Source organism: Nomascus leucogenys, chromosome 2 (genome assembly GCF_006542625.1).
Source record: "Nomascus leucogenys isolate Asia chromosome 2, Asia_NLE_v1, whole genome shotgun sequence".
In the NCBI taxonomy this organism is placed as follows: domain Eukaryota; kingdom Metazoa; phylum Chordata; class Mammalia; order Primates; family Hylobatidae; genus Nomascus; species Nomascus leucogenys.
In genome coordinates this window covers 18,918,206-18,943,175 of record NC_044382.1, presented here as the reverse complement: position 1 = coordinate 18,943,175, position 24,970 = coordinate 18,918,206, and positions in this window count along the sequence as shown.

The following is a 24,970-nucleotide window of genomic DNA, read 5'->3' as shown; positions in this document are numbered from 1 at the left end:
AGTGACTTGCCCATGTCCACAGCTGGTTAAGTTGAAGAAACCAAGATCCAAACCACAGTCTCCATAACCCATGATCTTTCTACTGGGGATGAGATCAGCCTCCCAGAAGAAGGTCGACCCAGAAGTTAGTAGAAAGTAGGATGTGGATAGCCAGATGGGAGGTGAAGAGACCTTTCCCAGAAGGGCAAGATATCATCAGCAACGTAGGAACGAGACTAAGATGGCATGAGAGAAGCAATACAGAAGCTACCTACATAGAAGAAAAGACTAAAGGAATTAAAAACAAAGAGATTTCTCTCAGTGGCTTATCTCTAAGGATTTTGAGTAACTTTTTCTTTTCTTTCTTGAGACAGAGTTTCGCTCTTGTTGCCCAGGCTGGAGTGCAATGGCGTGATCTTGGCTTACTGCAACCTCCGCCTCCCAGGTTCAAGCGATTCTCCTGCCTCGGCCTCCAGAGTAGCTGGGACTACAGGCATGCCACACCACGCCCAGCTAATTTTTATAGTTTTAGTAGAGGCAAGGTTTCTCCATGTTGGCCAGGCTGGTCTCGAACTCCTGACCTCAGGTGATCCACCCGCCTCGGCCTCCCAAAGTGCTGGGATTACACGTGTGAGCTACTGCACCCAGCCAACATTTTTTCTTTTTGCTTGTCTGTGCTTTCTAAATTTTCTACAATAGGTAGATGTTTCTTATGTAAATAGGGGAAATAATAGCAGTTATATATATAAGGGATCACGTAAGCTTTTTAAGTTCTTGCAGGCAATGTCTATATGGTATTTATTTTTCATCCTCCTACCGAGCTCAGCACAATGCCTGGCACATAGGAAGGTGCTCAACAAAAGTAAACTAAACAATGAAGTAGTTGGAGATAAGGGATAGGAGAGGCAGAATGATAGAAGGCCAAATCCAGCATTTTTTTTTGAAGCAAAGTTCAAGCCTATGTGTCAAAAACCAGTTAGTCTTGAAATAAGCCCTTGGAACTGAATTCACCTGCTGTTTCCTTCATAGCATGTAGTGACCACACACTGACCATATGCCACCCTCCCAGCCAACACATTCCTCCACAAATTTTATTTGGGCTCCTTCAATGTGTCCAGCCCTGCAAGGGCTCCATAGGGGAAATAGACCCAAGAGAAGAATAAACCAGCACCCCTTGCCAGAGAAAATATTTTGGTGCTGAATGATTTGGCGAAACCTGAGAACATTCGCTCAGAGGAGGACTGCCTCTCCTCACCAAATGGCACAACATACTATGATGTTATAATATTAGGTTCTTTATCACGGAAACACTGGCATCTGTTTTGGAGGAAGCTCCCTCCCAGATGGTGCATCCCACTGTTTTTGTCATCTGGAACAGTGTGAGGTTTCTTAAATGGCTTTAAGTTTCCAAATCACCCTCCATACAATGGCAGCCTGTTAATTAAGTGGTCCCTTTGTGATTGCATTTGATAAATATGAGAAGGGTTTATTGAGATGTGAAGGAAAGCAACAGGGAGGAGCTCCTCGGAGCAGACAGGCCTTTGTGTGGGCGTCATTCAGTGGGCTTCAAAGGAATCGGGCACAGCTTTGGATGAGCAGAAAGGAGTTTGGGATTCACACAGACAGAGCCGTCTCTACCCTGTGGACGCCCAGCCGTATGCAAACGGTATACAAGGAGCTTTGTGATGACCTCGCCTCATCCATCTGTTTCCACCAGGGGCAGGCAGGGAAATGGAAGCCTTCCACTTCTTTCTGGGAGGTGAGTGACTCGTGCCATTCGCAGATGTGCAGTTGTCAGTTACACTGCCAGGAGCTCTTTTGACTCCAATGGACAAGATTTGGGAAGTGGAGGTCCAAAAAAGATATCTGCTTTGGAAGCAGTGTTCTGTGTTCTTGGAACAGCAGATGACTGGTGACAATACGTAATTAAATACAAACTCTCGGGCCAAGAACTTGACTCAGAGGGTTGGTGGACTTTCAGGTCTGACTTGTGCGATTTGACCTTCTCCAAAGACCAGGCAACTGTCTCCAAAATACAGCACACCAAGGAAGACTAAAGACACGTAGTTTTCAAGGGAATATAGATCTCTGTCAGCTCCCCTCCTGCTGCCAGGCAGAAATAAATCAGCCTCAGGCTACATAAAAGGATCTATGATTACCAGATGGCATCTTTGTCTTTCCTTCTGGTTCAACCTTAATTCAATCATTTATGCAACAAATCTATATTAGGCATCTACTAGGAGGAAGGCACATACCTGGGGATGTAGTGGCCTGGCTCATGCGCCCCTGCCCTGGAGGGGCTTACAGTCCAGCAGACCCATGACTCTGTAAGCCACTTGGGGGCACAGGATTTGGCTTTGATCTTTACTCTCCCAACACCTAGCACAGTGCTTGCTGCATACTGGGTGCTCAATAAATGCTTATTGAATGACAGCATGAATAAATGCTATTTCCCACCCCCTTCTGCAGTTAATATAACTCTGTATCTTTTATATCTTCCTGCTGTTATTAATGCTTATTTTCTGGCTTTGGTTGCTATAAAGAACAGCTGTTTCTCAACTTCTGTACCCTAACACTTCATTCACTTAGAAATTATTAATAATTCATCTTTTTACCTTCACTCCTCCAGCTCCCTCTTGTCTTCCCCTGGCATCAGCATCTGCTCTTGGTCACCTGTAATAAGAAAAATAATTTGTTTGGCATCTAATGGTCTTTTATAGTTTGCAAAGGTTTTCACTTGTATGACTTCAAGGACTTTTGGAAGAGCCAATAACAAGCCCCAGCATCATCCAGGCTGCACCCTGCCAAATATTACCCCAACCCCAAATTAACACCCCCACCCCCCGCAACTTGTACTTTCAACCTTAAAGTCCAACATCAGTAGATTTAAACATGAATTCTATCATTAAAATAAGATCCAGAGAGGCAGGGCATGGTGGCTCACACTTGTAATCTCAGCACTTTGGGAGGCCGAGGTGGGAGGATCGCTTGAGGTCAGGAGTTTGAGACCAACCTGACCAACATGGTGAAACCCCATCTCTACTAAAAGTACAAAAATTAGCTGTGAGTGGTGGCACAGTCCTGTAATCCGAGCTTCTTGGGAGGCTGAGTCATGAGAATTGCTTGATCCCAGGAGGCGGAGGTTTCAGTGAGTCAAGATTGCACCACTGCACACCAGCCTGGGCGACAGAGCGAGACTCCATCTCAAAAAAAAAAAAAGAAAGAAAAACAAGATACAGAGAATACCTCCTCTAAAACAGTCATCACATTGACCTTGAAATTTTTTTACCCTGTAGTATAAATTATACCAGATCCTATGCTGAAAGTAGGTTATAATAAATAGAAAAGAAGGCTGGGAAACCCACAGGAGAATCCACGTTTGCTAAACCTGCCCAGCAGCAAATCTTTGACCTAAGTAGAAAAGCTCAACAGTTATGTATTTGTATCATTATTATTTCTAGTATTAAAGCTACCACTCCTATTACCATTAGTTTTGTTTCCACTCTATAAACACTAGTCCAACAAATGTCCAACAAATTTCAACTTCTTTCGTGAAATGTAAGCTCGACTGTCAATTATGTTTTCACAGCTATCCACAAACCAAGCAGATCCTTTGGTTTTCATTCATTTTAAGTGTTAACAGATGTTCTCTTAAAATATTCACAAGCTGTACCAAAGGGAAAGGTTTAGATGGCCAGTAAATTTAAATAGAATTGGGACTAAGAGGAAAGGATTTCTTTGGGGTTATAAGCACATGAGTGTGTGAGTTACAAGCGCAAATAAGTGTTGTGGTCTAAAGGAGCCACTTACTTCCTTGACTGTCTTTTAACAGTTTTTTCTCCTTCCCAGGGATGGGAAATCCTCAGTTCAGCAGCTGACATCCTAGAATACTTTGTGGAAACGTTAAACTCTCTTATGTGTTCACATGATGCGCGAGTAGCATCCTTAACTCTGAGCACTTCCTTCTCATCACAGCCAGGTTGCCCTGGAAGACCCACTTGGGTCTTCACTCCGGAAGCCAGACCCTAGGATGGCTATCTTCATCTCACACCTGCTCCCCCATAGAATAAAGTTGCTAAGAGGCTGCTCCTCTGGTCAGGTGCTCCTGCCTCCTCTCCATGGCCCAGTCTATTCTATTCATGTGGCTCCTGATCTGCTACCTTCTGAATTCTGTGTATTGCTTGACTCTTTGCCCAGTCTGTTTGGGTCTTCTCCCATCTAAATGCTTCTGAGGTACATGCTGCCCCTTTTGTCCGATTTCCCCAGGCCTAGCTTCCTTCCTGATCTCCACAAGCCATCATGATTGTAGCTCCTGCATAACAAATACAGAGAATACAAAGCTGTTGCTTCCCAGACATTCCCTCGGGATGAGAGAGTGTAGAAGTCTGCCTGCAAATTGCCAGACAGGAAATGGGTCACTACCTGCTGCAAACAAGGCCTTGATCATCCTGGTTATTCCAGTCCATGGCCTGAGCACTTCCTCATGTGATGACAACTCCATTCAGATCCTCCTTTTGTCTTGATTGGCCCTCCCAGTAAGGAAGAAGACATTGAATGGCAAATGGAAAATCCATAGAGGAGCTGGAATACTCAACTCCTCCCTTCACCCTTGCTTACAGGGAGACATAATTTCCTCCAGAAGCATGGAAGAGAATGTTGCCCAGGCTGGCAGAGCAAAATTAAGTGGAATGGTAGAGAGTTCCCCTATACCTCCTACCCACACACTGCACAGCCTCCCCCACTACCAACACTTTCCACAAAAGTGGTATGTTTATTACAAATGTTGAACCTATGTTGATGCATGATTATCACACAAAGTCCATAGTTTACATAAGGGTTCACTCTTGGTGTTGTACGTTCTATCTATAGGGTTGGGAAAATATATAATGACATGTATTCAACATTATAAAGTCATACAGAAGAATAGTTTCACTGTCCTAAAAATCCCCTGTGCTCGATCTACTCACTCCTCCCTCCCCACAAACGCCTGGAAACCTTTTACTGTCTTCATAATGTTACTTTTCCCAGAATATCATATCGCTGGAATCACACAGTACGTAACCCTTTCAGACTGGCTTCTTTCACTTAGGCATTAAGTTTCCTCCATGTCTTTTCATGGCTTGGATACTGGCACTGAATAATATTTCATAGTCTGGATGTACCATAGTTTATCTGTTCACCTACTGAAGGACATCTTGGTTGCTTCCAAGTTTTGGCAATTATGAATAAAGTTGCTATAAACATCCATGAGGAATGTGTTTTAAATTACAGTTTTTCTTAATGATGACATCTTAATGAGCAGGGATTAGTTATGACAAACGTGGAGCTCAGTATGTAGAATACATAGCCAAGACTTCCCAAACACCTGTCCTCAAGTAGTCCTTAGATAAGTCACTCCAGGAGCTTGTGAAAAACATAGATTTTTGAACACCATTCCCAAAGACTGATTCAGAAGGCCTATGAAATCACCAGGCTTAAGAAACAGGCTTAACCTACAAAAGGAAGAAAGCAATGGAAAGTTAAAATCACTCTGTTCACACCAGAGAGGATCATGCACAATGAGAAGGTTGGAGACTAACATCGAAAACTCATTTGATGGAGACATTTTGTTCTTCATTGAGCCTCTTGGGGAAATGACATGGTGGCTTAAAGAATTGTTGATATGTGCTATCCTCTCCCATTAAAAGGAGCTAAAAAAGCCCTGGGCACCAAGATGTGAACTATTTCCTTCAGGGTAGAATGGAGCCACTAAAAATAGCCTTGGAAAATAAGGAGTTGTAGAGGTTCAACAAGAAAAACAAATCAGAAATAAATCTGGTACTGAGAAAGAAACGGGGAGAAAGACAAGCTCTCACAGGCAGTTGAGAGAAAGAAGCTATTAGCTTGGGCACATAAAAGCAGGTACATTTTTCCCACCCACAGAGCTGCTGGCTGGCATTCCCACAGAGTAAATCAGTCCCTCTAGAAGGAAGTAAGATGAGTCAGAGAATCAGCCAGGATAGGATAGGTTATGCCAGGGTAACAAACAACCCCCCAAATTTCAGTGGCTTAAAAGCACAAAGGTTTATTTCTTCCTTGTGTTACACATCCAGTGTGGGCTGGTGGGGGCTCTGCTACTTGTCATCACTCAGGGACCAGACTGACAGAGGCCTCATTTCCACACATGCTTCTAGGACCTCTGGCAGGGGACAGGAGGTGCTGCATGTCCAGCACTGACAATTAAATGCGCAGATACGATGCACATCACTTCCACCCCCATATCATTGGCCGATGGTTGATGCACGTCACATGGCCTTGCTTGTGTTTAAGTGGAATAAGAAAGTGAAATCACATCACATGTCCAGAAGGAGGAGAATGAAAATTGGTGCAAAGAGCTCCATGGCTACTATAGTCAGATAAAGGAGCTGAGGGAGGACGCACGGGAGACAGTGGAGGGGAGGCCCCTTTTGAGCCACTAATTTGCAACTTGAGTTTCATCTCTCTCCTTACTCATCAAGAGGAGCAGGCCCATCCAGAGCTCCTGAGGGTTTCTGGATTCACTTTCTGCCTGAAAGTAAAAGAACAGCATGGTGATGAACAACCTAGGCAATGGAGTCAGACTGACCTCTGTTTGTATCGGGAAACTACATTTACTCTCTCTGGTGTGAGACCACTCTCGCTTTAGTGGTCTAAGGTGGATGACAATAGTGCCTGTCTCATGGGGTTGTTGTGAGGATTGCAAAGTGAGATCACACAAGGAAAGAGCTTTAGACCAGAGATGCTCAAACTGGGCTGCAACAGTGAGCCACTTGAGGAGCTTGTTAACCTGCATTTCTGATTCAGCAAGTCATAGGTAGGGCCTGAGATCCTGCATTTCTAACAAGCTCCTAGGTAATGCCAATATTGCTGGTCCATGAACCACACTTTAGTAGCAAGGATTTAGAGCAGGCAGTGCCCAGCTATGGTCCATTATATGTATTTTTAAAACTGGATCAAGAGATTCCAACAGTTCTGCTGCCGCCACCCTCAAGGAATGAAAGTTACAACTGCTTGTTGGTAGAGATGCTCATGTCTGATGCTTCCAGAGATGAATGTTCCAGAGAACCCTCGTGGTTAAGGGAGCAGGTGCTGAAGTCAGGAGTGCTGGGTTGTCTCCAAGCCTTGTCACTTCACAGCCATGTGGCTTGGATGAGAAACTCTCTGAACTTCTGTATCAACATCTGTAAAATGAGCATAATAATGCAGACCCACTATCCCTCATCTGCAATTCTCTAGTCCAAAGAGCTCTAAAAAAGACAAGTTTCTTTATTAAGTTTGGTATGCATTGACTTGGGTGCAAAAGTCAACCTGCATTAACCTGAAGCTATTTATGACTTTTATCCTTCTTTTGTGACTATTTCTATGTTTTACCACAGAAAAGTGAATGTGTTTGATAGCAAGATGCTGCTGCAGATTCTGTTGAGGGTGTGAGACTGTGTACAGTACCTACCCCATGTTACCTTCCTAAAAAACTAAAAGAAATCCTGAATTCTGAAACACATTTGACCTCAGTGGTTTTGGGGAAAAAAAATGTACCTTAAGTGTCTCTTTCTCCAGTAGTTGAAAGGAGTGAGGGGAAAAAATGCATGTAAGACATCTACTACCATACTTAGCACATTGTAAGTGCTCAACAAATAGATGTTATTACTGAAATTATTGTTTCTGCCAGTGCTTCTCATAGAAAGAGGGGAAGGGAATGTGGAAGATGGTGCCTTCAGGTGCTATAGAGATAGGAGGACAGGACCAAGTTTGTCCCTATCTGTTTGAAAGCCCCTCAGTTTGTCTTCTACCTTCTCCTTAAAGAAAGAAAAGAAATATGCAAGGAAATGAACACATGCAGTGAGCATGCACACAGGAAGCCTGGACAAAAGCAAGACTCAGGCCGTGGAAAGAGCTCTTGTCTCTGCCTGCAGAAGCAGCCCAGCAGGAACCCCAGTTTCATAGTCAGCCAAGGACAGCTGGCCTTTTTTGATGTGTCTTTGAATATACTATTGAGGAGTCTCACTCGAGCTAAGGACTGTGAGGGAGGAGATGGGATTTCCATTTCTTACTCTGCCATTCACCTGCTGGGGGACCTCAGGAATGCCTTCATCTCCACAGGGCTCAGTTTTCTGATGTGAAATGGGCCAGTAATACAGATCATCCTGTGACTGCCTTATTGAGGGGGCCGAATAAAAGCAATCACAGATGTGAATGCATTTTGAAAGGGAAAATCTGTGTTTGCAGGTAGAGTATAATTATTAATCTGACTACAAGTAGGAGATCAGTGAGAGGACTGACCTCATGCAGGGAACGCTGGTTAGCACTCTCTTTAGTCACACTTCTGTTGTCAACTCTGATGGCATTGTCATTTGCGCTTGGCTCCCTCACCTCCAGAGCCATTTGTGCTTGTCAATTAGGCCGGTATGATTGGTTTTTCACAAGATGTGAATTAAGTGAGCTGCTCTGGCCCCGCCACCGCTGGCACACACCCAAATCAAGACTTTGGGATATTGTTTTTTAAGCCAATAAATGACAATAATTAGAAAAAAAATAATGGGGCACAGCTTTGAGGAGTGTCCCAGGAGGTGTCCCTGAATATTCATACAAGGCTTTTGAGAATCTGTGAGTATATCCTGGAGTGCCAGCAAATGGGCAACTGCCCCAAAGTAGCACTGATGGCTGATTCCAGCATTTTTGCAAGGGACTCCCTTCTTCCTTAATACCCACCCTAACTCTGAAGGAGCCAGCCACAGAGACTTGAAAGAAAGTTCAGCACAAGTGAAAAAAGACACCATGAGCCCCCTCCCAACCCACAACAGATCCCTTTAGCCTGAGTTGGGGTTGGGGGGACTTTGAATAGGATGGGAGATTGAAGTTTGGTATAACCTTGAGGGACCATTTAGCATTTTGCCGTATAAACGACAAAAGTAAGACAGAATAGGGATCCTCTTTTTTAAGAGCCTGCAGATCCCAAATCCTGATTTCCTTCAGGGGAAATCCCAGGCACCTAGCTAGTCCCAGGAAGAAATAATTTCTTAAACACAAAAGTAATAGTAGCCTAAAACAATAGCTAAGAAAGTTACAGTCCGAGATGTTTCTTTTCCATATAGAACCTCAAGATAATATCTTAACATGTGTCCTTGAGTTGTCTTTCAGAAACTCAACCCCCACTGAACAGATCCAGTGACATGTAGATCTCAGATAGGGAGAAAATAATGACTAAACTTTAACCAGCATTCTTTATTCTAAGTTTCTTCCTGGAGGGGGGCTTAGAAAAAGTCACACCCCCTAGCCAGTTAACAGTCTTCCACTGACTTCAAATTTTTAAACAAAGTTTTTCTTCCCTAACCAATTACAAATCATAAAGTCTTTAAATCTACCTATGACTTGTAAGCTCTACTTCAACATGTCTCACCCTTTTAGGTCCAATGTGTAACCTTCATGTATTAATTTATGATTCATACTGTGACTTCTGCTTTCCTGTAGTTTACCCCTGGCTTTAAAAATCCTTGCCTACAAGCCATCAGGTAGGTCAGGATTTAAACATTCAACAATTTGGACCCCCTCACTTCGTCCCCTACAATAAAAGTCTTTTGTTCCATCACTACAAACCTTGGGGTAGATACCTGGTTTTACTAAGCCAGGCAAGCTGACTTGAGTTTGGTTCCTAACAAAAACAGTATTTGTTAAGCTAAACTGATGAGAAATCAAAGTATGAATCTGTCCAACAAGTCATCAAGAGACTGGAGGGAGTTAGCAGAGTGTTTAGAAGTGCAGCATTTGGAGGGAAAGAGAAATCCATTTCCTGTCTGTGTCCCTGTTGCGTTCAGTCCACTCAATAAACTGGTTCCACATATCAAGGGCTTGACTCCGGGACTGGTACATGGCTCAGCAGTCAGATGACAGCAGTTATTACCATTATTTTTATCTTAACTTTCACTGAAGGTGGATTTAGGCCTTTTAAGCTAATCTACAGAAATACAATATACTTAGTAAATGAGAGAGTGGAGAGACTTCTTATCCTGTTTTTAAATTTTTTTATGTTCCTGTCTTCACAGGTGAATTTGGAACCATCTTCAGAATCAGGCTGCCGTGCAGTCTGTCAGTGTATTGTAATTGAGACCTGCAAGGGCTCTTCTCACACCTGGGAACATCATGGTGACATTGCATCTGCTACCAGCCCCAGCCCCTGGAAGGTCGCATGTGAGGACAGGTGTGGTTGGTTATCTTCCCAATGCCTGGTTAAGGTATAATAAAAATCAAATGCTGTTGGCCTCCCATCAGAACAGGGTCCCCAAAATGCTCAGAGCCCTCTTCTCATTGTTTTCATTGTTCCTGCCTCAAAATCTTCTTATCCCAGATCTCTTTTCCTCCAGGTCCTGCTCTCTGCTTTCCTAGCCTGTCTGATAAACCAAGCCATTTGTTGACATAGCTTCAAAAGGCCAGGGGCCCAAATTCAAATCCTTGTTCTTCCATTTACTACCAGGAAGCCTTAGCCAATTATCTTCCTCTCACCTGACTTCTGTTTCCCACCTGTAAAATGGGAATGGTGACAGCTGCCCTATTGATCAGGTGCCACAGTGTTATTCTAGGGTTCAATTGCAGTTGTAGATGTGGAAGGGCTTAGGAAAACTTTAAAGCACCGTATAAATGATTATCAAGGATCTCAAGAATGTAATGTCTTCATCTCTTTTGCCCAGATAACACTCCGCATGTGAATAGGTTGGACCTCAATGCGTTTCAAAGGTAGAATTCTAGAAATACGACAGGGTCAGTGTGAAACACATTTTTGACAAACCCCAATCTGTCCCAGTAACTGATTAAAGATCCAGTTGGGCTTTTGACTAAAATCCCTATAGACATAGTATTTGATCTAGCCCATTCAGGATCTGCCCCAAATTTACTGTTAAGGAAAAAAAAAAAAAAAAAAAAAAAAAAAACTATCAAAATAGGAGGTTTCTTTGGAACTTTCTCCCTCTTACGAAAACAGTCCCCCAGCTGGACACTGTCGGTGCCTCTAAAACAGTCAATATTGTGGCTCAGCCCTGCCCTCCTGTTGAGTAAGGATTGTATCTATCGGATGTCCCTTGCCAGTCTCCTTGATTGCTGGTCTGGTCAGATTCACCTGTGCGGTACCCTGCACTGGCCCAGTATCTTCTAAGAGGAAGCCTTTGTCCTCAGGGCTGACAAGCACGACAAGGGCTTGCAAGCCAAAAAAAACATTTCCATGGGCCCCCAAGAAATAACATCCAGTCCAGTTGTGGCTCCAGACTGAATCGAGCAATTAAATCCACATTTGCCCCTGCCCAAAACCTCAGAAATGTTAACATCTTACACGTGTCAAAAGGGTTATTTATGAAACTATTTGCTTGTCAACCCCAGGAGGACATTCTGTACTTTTTCCCTGGAATATTGTATATTTACGAGCCATGGCTCAAAAACTAACTTTGGCAGGAATATTTATCCAAGAAAAATTCTATCAACCCCTTGCAAAGCACAGCCTGCGCTCAGTCACCAGTGTGTGGTGGCTGGGCCGGGTCCTGGTAGAGAGCTGGTCTATGGCTCACTGCCTTAGGGAATGAATTCCAGATGTGTGCTTCTTCAGGGCTAGGATTGCAATTTCAGATAAGAAGCTTGCTTTTTTTTTACCTTACTTTTTCATTTTTTTTTTTAACCTCCATTCCCAATCTAGAAGCATGCTCAAATAATTAGCCTTGAATGTGTGAAGCATGCAGCCTATTTGTCGTCTCCTGCATTGGATATTTGATGTGTTATCACCCTCCTTTCTGACCTCATAAAAGCCCTCAGTTTGCTGAGCTAAGCTTCTGATGTCACTGTTTTAGGATCCGGTTGTCTATTGCTAGCATGTGACACACAGAGAATCACTTAGTGGGAGAGCAGAAGGCCTAGTGCCATGTGGATAGGCTCTAATCCGAGACAGTAAAATACCTGCCAGGAACTGTTGCCATCAGCCTTCCCTAGGAACTGGTGTACCCCCAAAATGGCCCTGCCATCAGCTTCATCAGCCAATAAAGTCTTCTGCTGACAGAAGCCCCAAGCCCAGCCATCATCATAGCAGATTCCTTGCTTTCCCATGAGTTTGGCCAATCAACTTACAATCCATTTTTCTGCTCTCTTTGGGGTTGAAGGGCCCAAGTTGGGAATAGTCTCTGAGTGTGTGTATGCTGTCCACTGACAGGTAAAAGGAGACAAGGACATGTATATGGGGACCTAGAGAGACAGAACAATCAGAGTAAGAGAGATCTTGACACTCAGAGACATGACTGTGGGATTGATTCTTATGCAACCTCTGCAACATTTTTCTAACAACTGAGACGCCTATATTTTTTTTTATTTATTTATTTTTTTGAGACGGAGTCTCGCTCTGTCGCCCAGGCTGGAGTGCGGTGGCGCAATCTCGGCTCACTGCAAGCTCCGCCTCCCGGGTTCATGCCATTCTCCTGCCTCAGCCTCTCCAAGTAGCTGGGACTACAGGGGCCCGCCACTACGCCCGGCTAATTTTTTTTTTTTTGTATTTTTAGTAGAGACGGGGTTTCACCATGGTCTCGATCTCCTGACCTCGAGATCCGCCCGCCTCGGCCTCCCAAAGTGCTGGGATTACAAGCGTGAGCCACCGCGCCCGGCCCTATATTTTTATTCTTAAGTCTCTTGAACCTTGATTAAAGACCTATTCCTAAATGTCTTGGTCCACAGCATTTTTAGAGATAAAATAAAATCCCTTTAGCTAATTTTTTTTTTTACCATGCCATATGGTAGTATACTAAAGTATTATTATCATTGTTACTGTTTATTAAATATTTGGCACTTGGTATACTCTATTTGTGGTTCTTAAAAACTGCAAAGATTTTATCATCCCTAATTTACAGGTTTAAAAATGCCAAGGCGGGGAGAGGTTATGCAGTTTTCCAACAGTCACAAAGATGATTGTAAGGGAGCTGGTATTTGAACCCAGAGTTTACTGGTTCTTTCATGAGAGAGAAGAGAAAAGAACTAAGAAGTTGAAGGAAGGAAAGAGGGTGAAAGTTGAAGTATAAAACAGCACCATCAACTCTTGAGAGTTTGATGTTGTTTTCCCCGAGCTGCCCTTCCAGCCTCAGTTGACCTTCCCAAGTGAGGCACGCTGTCTGAAGGTCATGTCCTTGCGAGGAGGCTCCAGTGCGCACATCCAAGAGGGCTGAGGGCAGGAGGTCTCCGTGGGGGAGGCTTCCATGTCCTCCTTAGGCTTTTTGGCAGTGGAGACACCAGCAGATCCAGCAGGGGGTTATCTGGGGCCAAGCCAAGAATCTAAAATTCCTAAAAGCTTCTGGGGCTAGTCACTGGGACTCAAACTCCCCTGAAGACCTCTCCTAACCAAGATCAGGGCACAGAATCAAGTTGTCTCTCTACTCATTCCCCTCCCACACCCAGCAGGCACCTTCTTGGCAGGGAGCACTACCTCCTGAAAAAGACAGGTCCGTGGAGCCTCAGGCCACAGTTCAGAATCAGGAGGCTATGGGAGGTTTCCCCAGGGGTGTGAGGGCAGCCCAGGCTATAAACCCCAGGACTGGGTGTGAGCACAGAGCAAGCAGACTCACCTAAGGAGCAGGGACAACAGGAGAAAGGACTGCTTGAAGAAAGACCTTGGGCAGCCTTAGACCTCTCTGGGGAGTGGGGCGTCATCCAAACATAGTTTGTTTCATGGAGGCACCAGAACTGCATTTCTGAGTCTCTACATCCTTATGAGTTTTAACAGAGGTGTAAGATTGTATCATAAAAGCCGCATCCTTGAAGTAAAGCCCACCCTGTTTCTTAACCTTATTCTGCTGATGTGTTAACTTGGCCATGCCTCTGGGTCCCCCTGCCTTAGTCCTCTTCCCTGAACAATGGAAGGAATACTTTATTCCCCTGTATCAGAGGGTAGAAGTTGTGGATTTGAGCTCTTCATTCAGACAGGTCCCTTTATTTCTTGGATGAATTACTTCATTTTGGTTTCCTCGTCCTTAAAATGGGAATAATGACATACCTACTCCATAAAGATGTTGTGAGGATAAACCACAACATGAATATAAAGAGATTTGGTTCTTGGCACATAAAAAGTGCTCAATAACTCTGAGCTGTTTTTTAAAAATTAATTTAACTTCCTGGAGAAAAAAATAAAACCATGGTAATGGCAACATGCTTGGACACTGTTAACTAAAGTGAGGGATTATTAATCTCTATATACAGATAGGTAAATTAAGTTCAGAAATGTTACCAGATTTGGCTAAGTTGAATAACCAGACATTGTGGTTTGGGAAGTGATCTCCTATCTGAGATGATAAGAAAACTGCTCCCAGGTTGCCCTTATTACAGGAAAGTCTGTTTGCTGGGGAGGAAGGTGGGCAGGTGGAAGAGCTCAAGAAACGGAGTGATGCACTAGATTAGGGCCAATGACAGTGTTGGTGCCATTAGACCTTGCAGGAGGATGAGGCCTCCAAAATGTGTCTTTGCCACGCACCCAATGGCCCACACTTGCTCAAGGCCACCACCTGAAAAAAGAGTGACTGCTACAAGTCGGAAGGATGAGTTTTCCAGATTTGAACTGCATCCTAGCCAATGTGGGCTACTGGGAAGAGCAAATATATGGAAGGTAAACAATCCTAATTTCTTAGTCGCTACCTTGCTGACTTTGGACAACTTACTTTGGGAACCTCTGTGAGCCTCGGTTTCCCCAGGCTCTAAGATGTGGAAAACAAATGTCCATATTTCAGGTTTGTTATAAGGATTACCAGATATAAGTACTAAGCACTTAATAAGTTAAGCACCTATCTTACTTTTTTAATGAGAAAATTTTTTTATTTTTCCATAAGTTATTGGGGTAGAGGTGGTATTTGGTTACATGAGTAAGTTATTTAGTGGTGATTTGTGAGATTTTGGTGTACCCATCACCCAAGCAGTATACACTGCACCATATTTGTAGTCTTCTATCCCTCGCCCCCCTCCCACTCTTCCCCCCAAGTCCCCAAAGTCCATTGCATTGTTCTTATGCCTTTGTGTCCTCTTATCTTAGCTCTCACATATAAGTGAGAACATACAATGTTTGGTTTTCCATTCCTGAGTTACTTCAGTTAGAATAATAGTTTCCAGTCTTATCTAGGTCACTGCAAATGCTGTTAATTCATTCTTTTTTATGGCTGCATAGTATTCCATTGTATACATATCACCTACGTTACTTCTTCTTGCTCACTTCAGTTAAATGGGTATTGGACAAATTCTCTAAAGTAGGAGAGCCCTCCACCTTTATTAACACCCTGATGGCTGAGCACTAAATAGAGACACAGGAGCCACATCTAGTCAAGACAGTAGTGTGAACTGGGGCAGGAAGCCCTGCCCTTTCAACATTAGAAATGTCAGACTGATATTATTTTTAATTTTTAAGAAAATTTGTTGACCTTATTGAAAAATCAAGAGAGAACCTTCAGGTGCCAGAAATGAAAAAAGAAGACAAAACTTTTTGGATGTGGCACATCTCAGAAGGGAGGTAAATCCCAGCCTTGGGTCTGCCTCCATCACCGTGGAGGCCCATGCCTGCCCAGAACGATGACCATGCAACTATGCAAAACCTTCAATCAAGAAACAGTCATTATGGCTGTAGTGCTACTCTTACAGATACAAGAAAGAGGACTCGCACACTGCAGAAAGATTAAGTCTTAAGTATCCAGAAAATCCCATTACCCCGAATCCCGCTCTCTGCTGCTTTCTTTTACTCCAGGTTTTACTGTGTATATCAGGAAAGGATTTTACTGACTTTTCCCTTTATCCATAATCGTGCAGGGTGTTCAGCCATTTTTCTTTTCTACATTGTTCTGCTTCTTTGGATGGGGATGGGAGACCCTCTCCAGGCATCAATGAAATAATCCAACTATGATTTCAAGGGACCATGAGCTTCTTTCTGAAGCACCACTAAATTCGGGGATAAAAGTGGACACTAGGGTTGTTGGTGTGGAAAGCATAAGTGAGAGTTAGAGAAGGAAGGCAGAAGGGGATCGGATGACAGTTTGGTGTGTAAAGAGGGTTGTTTAAAAGAAGCAAGGGCCCGGGTCAGAGGAGCAGAGGAGGATGCAGAAAAGGGCTCCATTTAAGCCATGCTGGATTAACCATCCCTTATAGGAACTGGGGACAGAATGGGTCGAGCTGAACCCAGAAAGGAAGAAAATTAGAGTTAGCAAAAGCTCTGCACCTGCCAGGAAGTATATGATAATCAGGGCCATAGGATTTAAGATACTAAAGAGCAATCCACTCCTTAAAACATATTCCTACAAAGAAGACTGCAAAAGCTTTCTAACAGGAATGTTGTTTTGAGATTTATGAAAATGCCCTCAACTTAAATCTCCAGCTGACAAAGAAATTTCCAAGTCACTGATGTTGAGTGCAATAATAAAAATGAAATAAAATACATCTTTGAATCCTGGCCTTACCACCTACTAACAGCATGGCCCAAGCACATCACTTCTTATTTCTGAATCTAAATGTTTTCACCTATAAAATAGTACCCACTTCATTAGGAACATAGTGGGAATTAAATGAAAGAATGTATTGCAGTATTTATTAAGTACAGAGGTGGTTCATCATAAGCCCTAGATACACAGCTGTGGTTATGATTAGGATTATTAAGGCAGGGGCAGGGCTGTTTACCCAAGATGCTAATCAGCTTTTCTGTGGCCTTAGCAGGTTTTCCTCTGCAAATCTGAGCTTGTAAATATAGTGATCAAGTGTACATGAGCTCTGACTGTAGAGCTTAAGATTAGCTACAGACAGCTTGAGATTGAACCCCAGATTTGCTATCTACCAAGGAGTGAGTTGGGACATATTATGTAATGTCACTGAGCCTCATTTTTTCAATCTGTGAAATGGGATGATGACAGTACTTACCTTATATCAAACACAAAACATTGTGATTATTGATTTTAAGAAGGCAATTCTGAGATTGTGGGTGTATTCTCCCTAGGTCAGACCTAAGGGTTTACCCCTTTTCTGCTGTCCTTTGTACCTTTTCTCCCTTCCTGTTATGTTTATGGTTCCTATGGAAAGTGGCACAATGAGGGTTCCACACCCAAGAAAGTCACATTTATATTAGGGACCCCATGCAGGCAACTTTCAGTTTCTAATATTGAAACTGCACTGCCATGGTTGCTGCCTCAGAATCATCACACAATTCCTCACTGTTACAGGGGGCTGCCCAAATATCGGCAGCTAAAATCATAATTAATGTTATTAGGGGCAACAACAAGAAGGCGGGACCGGGGCGGGGGCTACACAATTACCCAATGGTAAAATCAACCTCCAGTACACAATCCTTGCTAATTGTCCAGAAAAGAAAAGCTTCCATCTCCCCTCCCACTTCCCATTCCTTCTGAAATCCCTTTCAGAAAAACAGAGACGTAAGTACAGATTAGAGCTCAAATAAATGGCAAGTGAGTCAAAATATTTAAAAGGAAAGAATCTCTGATTCATATGCCGCTGATTGCAGCTTCTAATTGCTCCTTTCACGCTGAATGGGCTTCCCGGGTAAGACTGGGAAATCGAGCGGGCCCCAGTGCAGCAGCCAGGTGTGGGGTTCTCCCTCACATTACTGTGCTGTGCCAGCACCGACACTCAACAATGGAGCACCAGAGGCCAAGAAGGAGCTGAGCGCATGTCCCAGGAGATGTTTGGGGCACTAGAATACTGAAGCCAGGGAACAGGGAAGTTGGGCTGCATCGTAGTTTGGAACCCAGATTGTAAGGGAGAATAGACCTGATATTAATCCACCATTTCCTGTGTGATTGAATCCTCTCTAAGGCCCAGTCTCTACATCTATGAAATTTCGTAGAACTAATGACAGAATTAAATGGCCTGGCACCCATTAGAGGCTCTACAATTTAGCCATTCAACATGTGTTTAGCCAAAAAGAATGACTTGATACTTGTAATGGAAATCTCAGGACCAGAGGGGGCAGGCATTTGCCCAAGGTCACTCATTCAGTTATTAGAACTCAGGGGTCCCAACTCCCAGGCCAGTATTATTTCCCCGGCTGGTACAATTTAATCATTCTTCCAACTCTTGGGCCAGCCCACCCCTGAGCATCATGCTCCTTTAGAGCTGGGTGATCTCAGGGACACCCTGAGACCGCAGATGCCCCCACAGACTTCCCTAATGGATTCTCCCTTGTAATCTGAAGTTCTCCATTCTCTCTAGGTTAGGCAACAGGGCAGAAAGGGACCAACAATTCCTGAATTCTCTTATGTGCCAAATACTGTCCTTGGCATGTTAAATATATTCATCTCCTTGTTTATTCTTCCTAACTTCCCTGTGAAGTATTTTTTGTTCCCAATCTGCAGGTGAAAAAAACTGAGGATATTCAGGATTGCATTGTATCTTCTGAAGCCCATCTGTTGAAGTCTTAACCCCCCAGAACCACAGAATGTGACCTGAGTTGTAAATAGGATCATTGCAGGCATGATTGGGTTAAGTAATATGAGGTAATGACGGTAGGCCCTAATCCATTATAACTGGTGTCATTATAAAAAGAGGAAATTTGGACACAGAGGGGTGCCCAAGGGAGAATGCCATGTGAAGATGAAGACAGACATTGGGGGTGATGTGACTACAAGCCTAGGAACATCAGGATTGCCAGCAAATCACTAGAAAGCTAGGGGGAGGCCTGGAACAGATTCTTCAACACAGCCCTCAGAGGGAGCCAACTCTGCCAGCACCTTGATCCAGCCTCTAGAACTAGGAGATAATAAAGTTATGTGGTTTAAGCCACCAGTATGTGGTACTTTGTTATGGCAGCCCTAGCAAACTAATGCAATAACTGTGGAGACACACATAGCCACTCAGTTATTCAAGCCAGAAACCAGGGAGTTATTATTGATTCCTTGCTCTCTCCCTTATTCCTCAATCCAATCCATGGCCAAATCCTACTGATGCTTTTCCTTCTTGGTATGTCTCAAATACATCACCTCTTTCCATCTCCATCACCACTGTCATGGTCCGCATGGTCCAAGCCCCCATCATCTTTTAGCTAGGTCAGCACAAACGTGTTGAATCAGGCTTCCCTGACTCCTGGCCTAGCCCAACGCAGATCCATTCTCTTACAAAAGCCAGGGTAATCTTCATCAAATAAATCAGATCGCATTACTCCCCCTGCTTAAAAACCTTCCAAAGGCTCCCCTGTCCTCTTGGGATGAAACCGAAACTCTTTGCCAAGGCCAGCAATCCTAGTCTCTATGCCAACCCTACCTCATTTTATCACTGACTTACGTGCTTCATCCACACTCACTTTTGGTTATTCAGGCTGGATGGATCAAGCTCCTGGCTACCTCATGATCTTTACACATGCTGGTTCTTATGCTTGGAATGCTTCTCCATCCACCTTCCACCCATATTTTCCCTCAGCTAACTCCAATGTAGCCTTCAGCTCTCAACCTCAATGATTCCTCGAAGAGGCCTTTCCTGGCCACAACCACACTCTAAGTGATTTCTACCTTGTTATTCTCTGACTGGGCACCATGTTCTTTTTTCTTCAAAGACCTGATGACAGTTTGATATCAAAAAATTATTTAATGTAAAGACTTCTGTCATGAGTGGCACAAGGTCAGACATAACCAGGTCCATACATATTTGTGTCTTTCCACAAGGTCAGTTTGTTTTGTTTTGTTTTTGGTTTTTTTGTTTTTTTTTTTTTTTGGCGATGGAGTCTCACTCTGTCATCCAGGTTGGAGTGCAGTGGTGCGATCTCAGCTCACCAAAACCTCCGCCTCCTGGGTTCAAGTGATTCTCATGCCTCAGCCTCCCAAGTAGCTGGGATTACAGGCACCCGTCATTATGCCTGGCTAATTTTTGTATTTTTGTAGAGACAAGGTTGCACCATGTTGGCCAGGCTGGTCTTGATCTCCTGGCCTCAAGTGATACACCTGCCTCGGCCTCCCAAAGCGCTGGAATTACAGGCATGAGCCACCACACACCCAGCCAAGGTCAGACTTTTATTGATCTCAATCATAAAAGCCACAATCTACATGGAGTTCCCAAGGAAGCAATGCTCCTTAACACTACCACTTCACTCAGTATTAGAGCTGTGGGCACACAGACTCAAACCATTCCACAGGTCAATCAATATTGCAAACCATACGTAGTAGTATAATTAATCAATATATAAATGTTGGAGATTAATATTTCACACCAAACAGAGTGATATTTAACATGAAGAGAAAAAAGGAATAGGAAAAAAAAAAAAGGAGGGAGAGGTTTACAAAGCAGTCCAAGGAGAGTGACGTGGACAAGGAGAGTGTCCCAGCCTGATCCTGACAGTCATCAGTGTATTGCAAGGAAGAGTCCTTGATTTGGCCAGAGCCTTCCGCAGCAAATTCCAGGTGCCACCACATAGTTGGAAGTAAAGCTTTCCTCAGAAAATGTAAAAGAACAGAAATTATAACAAACTGTCTCTCAGACCACAGTGCAATCAAACTAGAACTCAGGATTAAGAAACTCACTCAAAACCGCTCAACTACATGGAAACTGAACAACCTGCTCCTGAATGACTACTGGGTACATAACGAAATGAAGGCAGAAATAAAGATGTTCTTTGAAACCAATGAGAACAAAGACATAACATACCAGAATCTCTGGGACACATTCAAAGCAGTGTGTAGAGGGAAATTTATAGCACTAAATGCCCACAAGAGAAAGCAGGAAAGATCCAAAATTGACACCCTAACATCACAATTAAAAGAACTAGAAAAACAAGAGCAAACACATTCAAAAGCTAGCAGAAGGATAGAAATAACTAAAATCAGAGCAGAACTGAAGGAAATAGAGACACAAAAAACCCTTCAAAAAATTAATGAATCCAGGAGCTGGTTTTTTGAAAAGATCAACAAAATTGATAGACCGCTAGCAAGACTAATAAAGAAGAAAAGAGAGAAGAATCAAATAGATGCAATAAAAAATGAAAAAGGGGATATCACCACCGATCCCACAGAAATACAAACTACCATCAGAGAATACTACAAACACCTCTACGCAAGTAAACTAGAAAATCTAGAAGAAATGGATAAATTCCTTGACACATACACCCTCCCAAGACTAAACCAGGAAGAAGTTGAATCTCTGAATAGACCAATAACAGGCTCTGAAATTGTGGCAATAATCAATAGCTTACCAACCAAAAAGAGTCCAGGACCTGATGGATTCACAGCCGAATTCTACCAGAGGTACAAGGAGGAACTGGTACCATTCCTTCTGAAACTATTCCAATTGATAGAAAAAGAGGGAATCCTCCCTAACACATTTTATGAGGCCAGCATCATCCTGATACCAAAGCCTGGCAGAGATATAACCAAAAAAGAGAATTTCAGACCAATATCCTTGATGAACATTGATGCAAAAATCCTCAATAAAATACTGGCAAACTGAATCCAGCAGCACATCAAAAAGCTTATACACCATGATCAAGTGGGCTTCATCCCTGGGATGCAAGGCTGGGGTTCAACATATGCAAATCAATAAATGTAATCCAGCATATAAACAGAACCAAAGACAAAAACCACATGATTATCTCAATAGATGCAGAAAAGGCCTTTGACAAAATTCAACAACACTTCATGCTAAAAACTCTCAATAAATTAGGTATTGATGGGACATATCTCAAAATAATAAGAGCTATCTATGACAAACCCACAGCCAATATCATACTGAATGGGCAAAAACGGGAAGCATTCCCTTTGAAAACTGGCACAAGACAGGGATGCCCTCTCTCACCATTCCTATTCAACATAGTGCTGGAAGTTCTGGCCAGGGCAATCAGGCAGGAGAAGGAAATAAAGGGTATTCAATTAGGAAAAGAGGAAATCAAATTGTCCCTGTTTGCAGATGACATGATTGTATATCTAGAAAACCACATTGTCTCAGCCCAAAATCTCCTTAAGCTGATTAGCAACTTCAGCAAAGTCTCAGGATACAAAATCAATGTACAAAAATCACAAGCATTCTTGTACACCAATCACAGACAAACAGAGAGCCAAATCATGAGTGAACTCCCATTCACAATTGCTTCAAAGAGAATAAAATACTTAGGAATCCAACTTACAAGGGATGTGAAGGACCTCTTCAAGGAGAACTACAAACCACTGCTCAATGAAATAAAAGAGGATACAAACAAATGGAAGAACATTCCATGCTCATGGGTAGGAAGAATCAATATCATGAAAATGGCCATACTGCCCAAGGTAATTTATAGATTCAATGCCATCCCCATCAAGCTACCAATGACTTTCTTCACAGATTTGGAAAAAACTACTTTAAAGTTCATATGGAACCAAAAAAGAGCCCGCATCGCCAAGTCAATCCTAAGCCAAAAGAACAAAGCTGGAGGCATCACGCTACCCGGCTTCAAACTATACTACAAGGCTACAGGTGGAACTGGATCCCTTCCTTACACCTTATACAAAAATTAATTCAAGATGGATTAAAGACTTACATGTTAGACCTAAAACCATAAAAACCCTAGAAGAAAACCTAGGCAATACCATTCAGGACATAGGCATGGGCAAGGACTTCATGTCTAAAACACCAAAAGCAATGGCAACAAAAGCCAAAATTGACAAATGGGAGGAACTGGTACCATTCCTTCTGAAACTATTCCAATTGATAGAAAAAGAGGGAATCCTCCCTAACACATTTTATGAGGCCAGCATAAAAGAGCTAATTAAACTAAAGAGCTTCTGCACAGCAAAAGAAACTACCATCAGAGTGAACAGGCAACCTACAGAATGGGAGAAAATTTTTGCAACCTACTCATCTGACAAAGGGCTAATATCCAGAATCTACAATGAACTCAAACAAATTTACAAGAAAAAAACAAACAACCCCATCAAAAAATGGGCAAAGGACATGAACAGACACTTCTCAAAAGACGACATTTATGTAGCCAAAAAACACATGAAAAAATGCTCATCATCACTGGCCATCAGAGAAATGCAAATCAAAACCACAATGAGATACCATCTCACACCAGTTAGAATGGCCATCATTAAAAAGTCAGGAAACAACAGGTGCTGGAGAGGATGTGGAGAAATAGGAACACTTTTACACTGTTGGTGGGACCGTAAACTAGTTCAACCATTGTGGAAGTCAGTGTGGTGATTCCTCAGGGATCTAGAACTAGAAATACCATTTGACCCAGCCATCCCATTACTGGGTATATACCCAAAGGACTATAAATCATGCTGCCATAAAGACACATGCACACGTATGTTTATTGCAGCACTATTCACAATAGCAAAGACTTGGAACCAACCCAGATGTCCAACAAGGATAGTCTGGATTAAGAAAATGTGGCACATATACACCATGGAATACTATGCAGCCATAAAAAATGATGAGTTCGTGTCCTTTGTAGGGACATGGATGAAAATGGAAAACATCATTCTCAGTAAACTATCACAAGGACAAAAAACCAAACACCGCATGTTCTCTCTCATAGGTGGGAATTGAACAATGAGAAGTCATGGACACAGGAAGGGGAACATCACATTCCGGGGACTGTTGTGGGTTGGGGGGAGCGGGGAGGGACAGCATTAGGAGATATACCTAATGCTAAATGACGAGTTAATGGGTGCAGCAAACCAACATGACACATGGATACATATGTAACAAACCTGCACATTGTGCACATGTACCCTAAAACCTAAAGTATAATAATAAAATAAAATTTAAAAAAAAATTCCAGGTGCCAATCATGAGTGACAGCCAGATGGGGTCTCTCAAGACAACCATCTTGAGCTGGTGAAGTCCTGCTAATTTCAAGGCCCTTGAGTCTTTTGGTGAGAACTCACAGTAAAGGGTTATGCCCTTAACTGGTTGGATGTTGTCTCTATTGATTAAGTGAACATCTTGTCCCTGTTGGCATAATGCCCTTTGAAATGTAAAAATCGAGTCTTTTTCTAAGATGGCATCACTTATGTCAAGGGTGCCCTGTACAACTTCCCAAGGAAACATTATGAGAAGGAGGACCTCATGTGTGATTCACTATTGTGTCCCCGGTGCTGAGTACAAAGTGCCTAGAATATTGCTGGCATGCAATAAATATTTGTTGAATGAATTCATGAAAGTCAGTGCCGGTATTAAAGCTAGGTTTCATATGTCTGAGATTCTTCTACCATAGCATACAGGAATCACCTCTTGAAGGTCATGATTTAAATTAAACCGTTCCATAACTTTTGTTTCTGACTAGGATGAAGTAGCTTAATTCAGACCATCATCCCACTGAAAACAAGTATAAATGCTGGATTAAAGTAAAATACCAAAAAAGAGTCTGTTTAACGGCATCAGAGAACAACCAAGGCATCCAGGACTTGAGGACACAAGATCTCAGAGAAAAGGGACTCAGAGAGAAGAGAGCCTGGCATTTTGCTCCACTTTCTACCTTAAGTCATTTCATGAATCTTAAACCGGGTGAGAATGAGAGGCCAAGAAACCAAGTGGAGGGCATCTGCATAGGGGCTGAAAAAAAAACTCTCACAGAGCAGGAGAGACAAAATCTGGAGGGAGTTCACAGATGCTAAGAAGGAGGGGCCCTGGCAAAAACACGCCAAACTTCCAGTTAAGACCAAGAATAAGGAGAAACTGGAAATAGACCAGTCCTCACTAACTCCCAGCTTAGAACCATCTCAGTCACTGGTTGGGTAAGCTTGATCTGTCCCCACTGTAACTCTGGCCAGAATAAAATAAAGTCTTCTTGGGAGAAGGATGACATCATCTAGAACATGTACAAGTTTTTGTACACAATGTCCAGCATTTTCCTCATTAAGACCCTAAAAAGTCTATCATCTTTAAAGAAGACCTAAGGTGAATTCCATGTAAGTCTGAATCTGATTGGACAGGCCCAGGCAGATCTCAGGGGTGGAGGACAGAATGAGGAGAAGCCTGGGTGACCAGACAAAGCTGACAATTTTAAGTTGTTAACTGACAG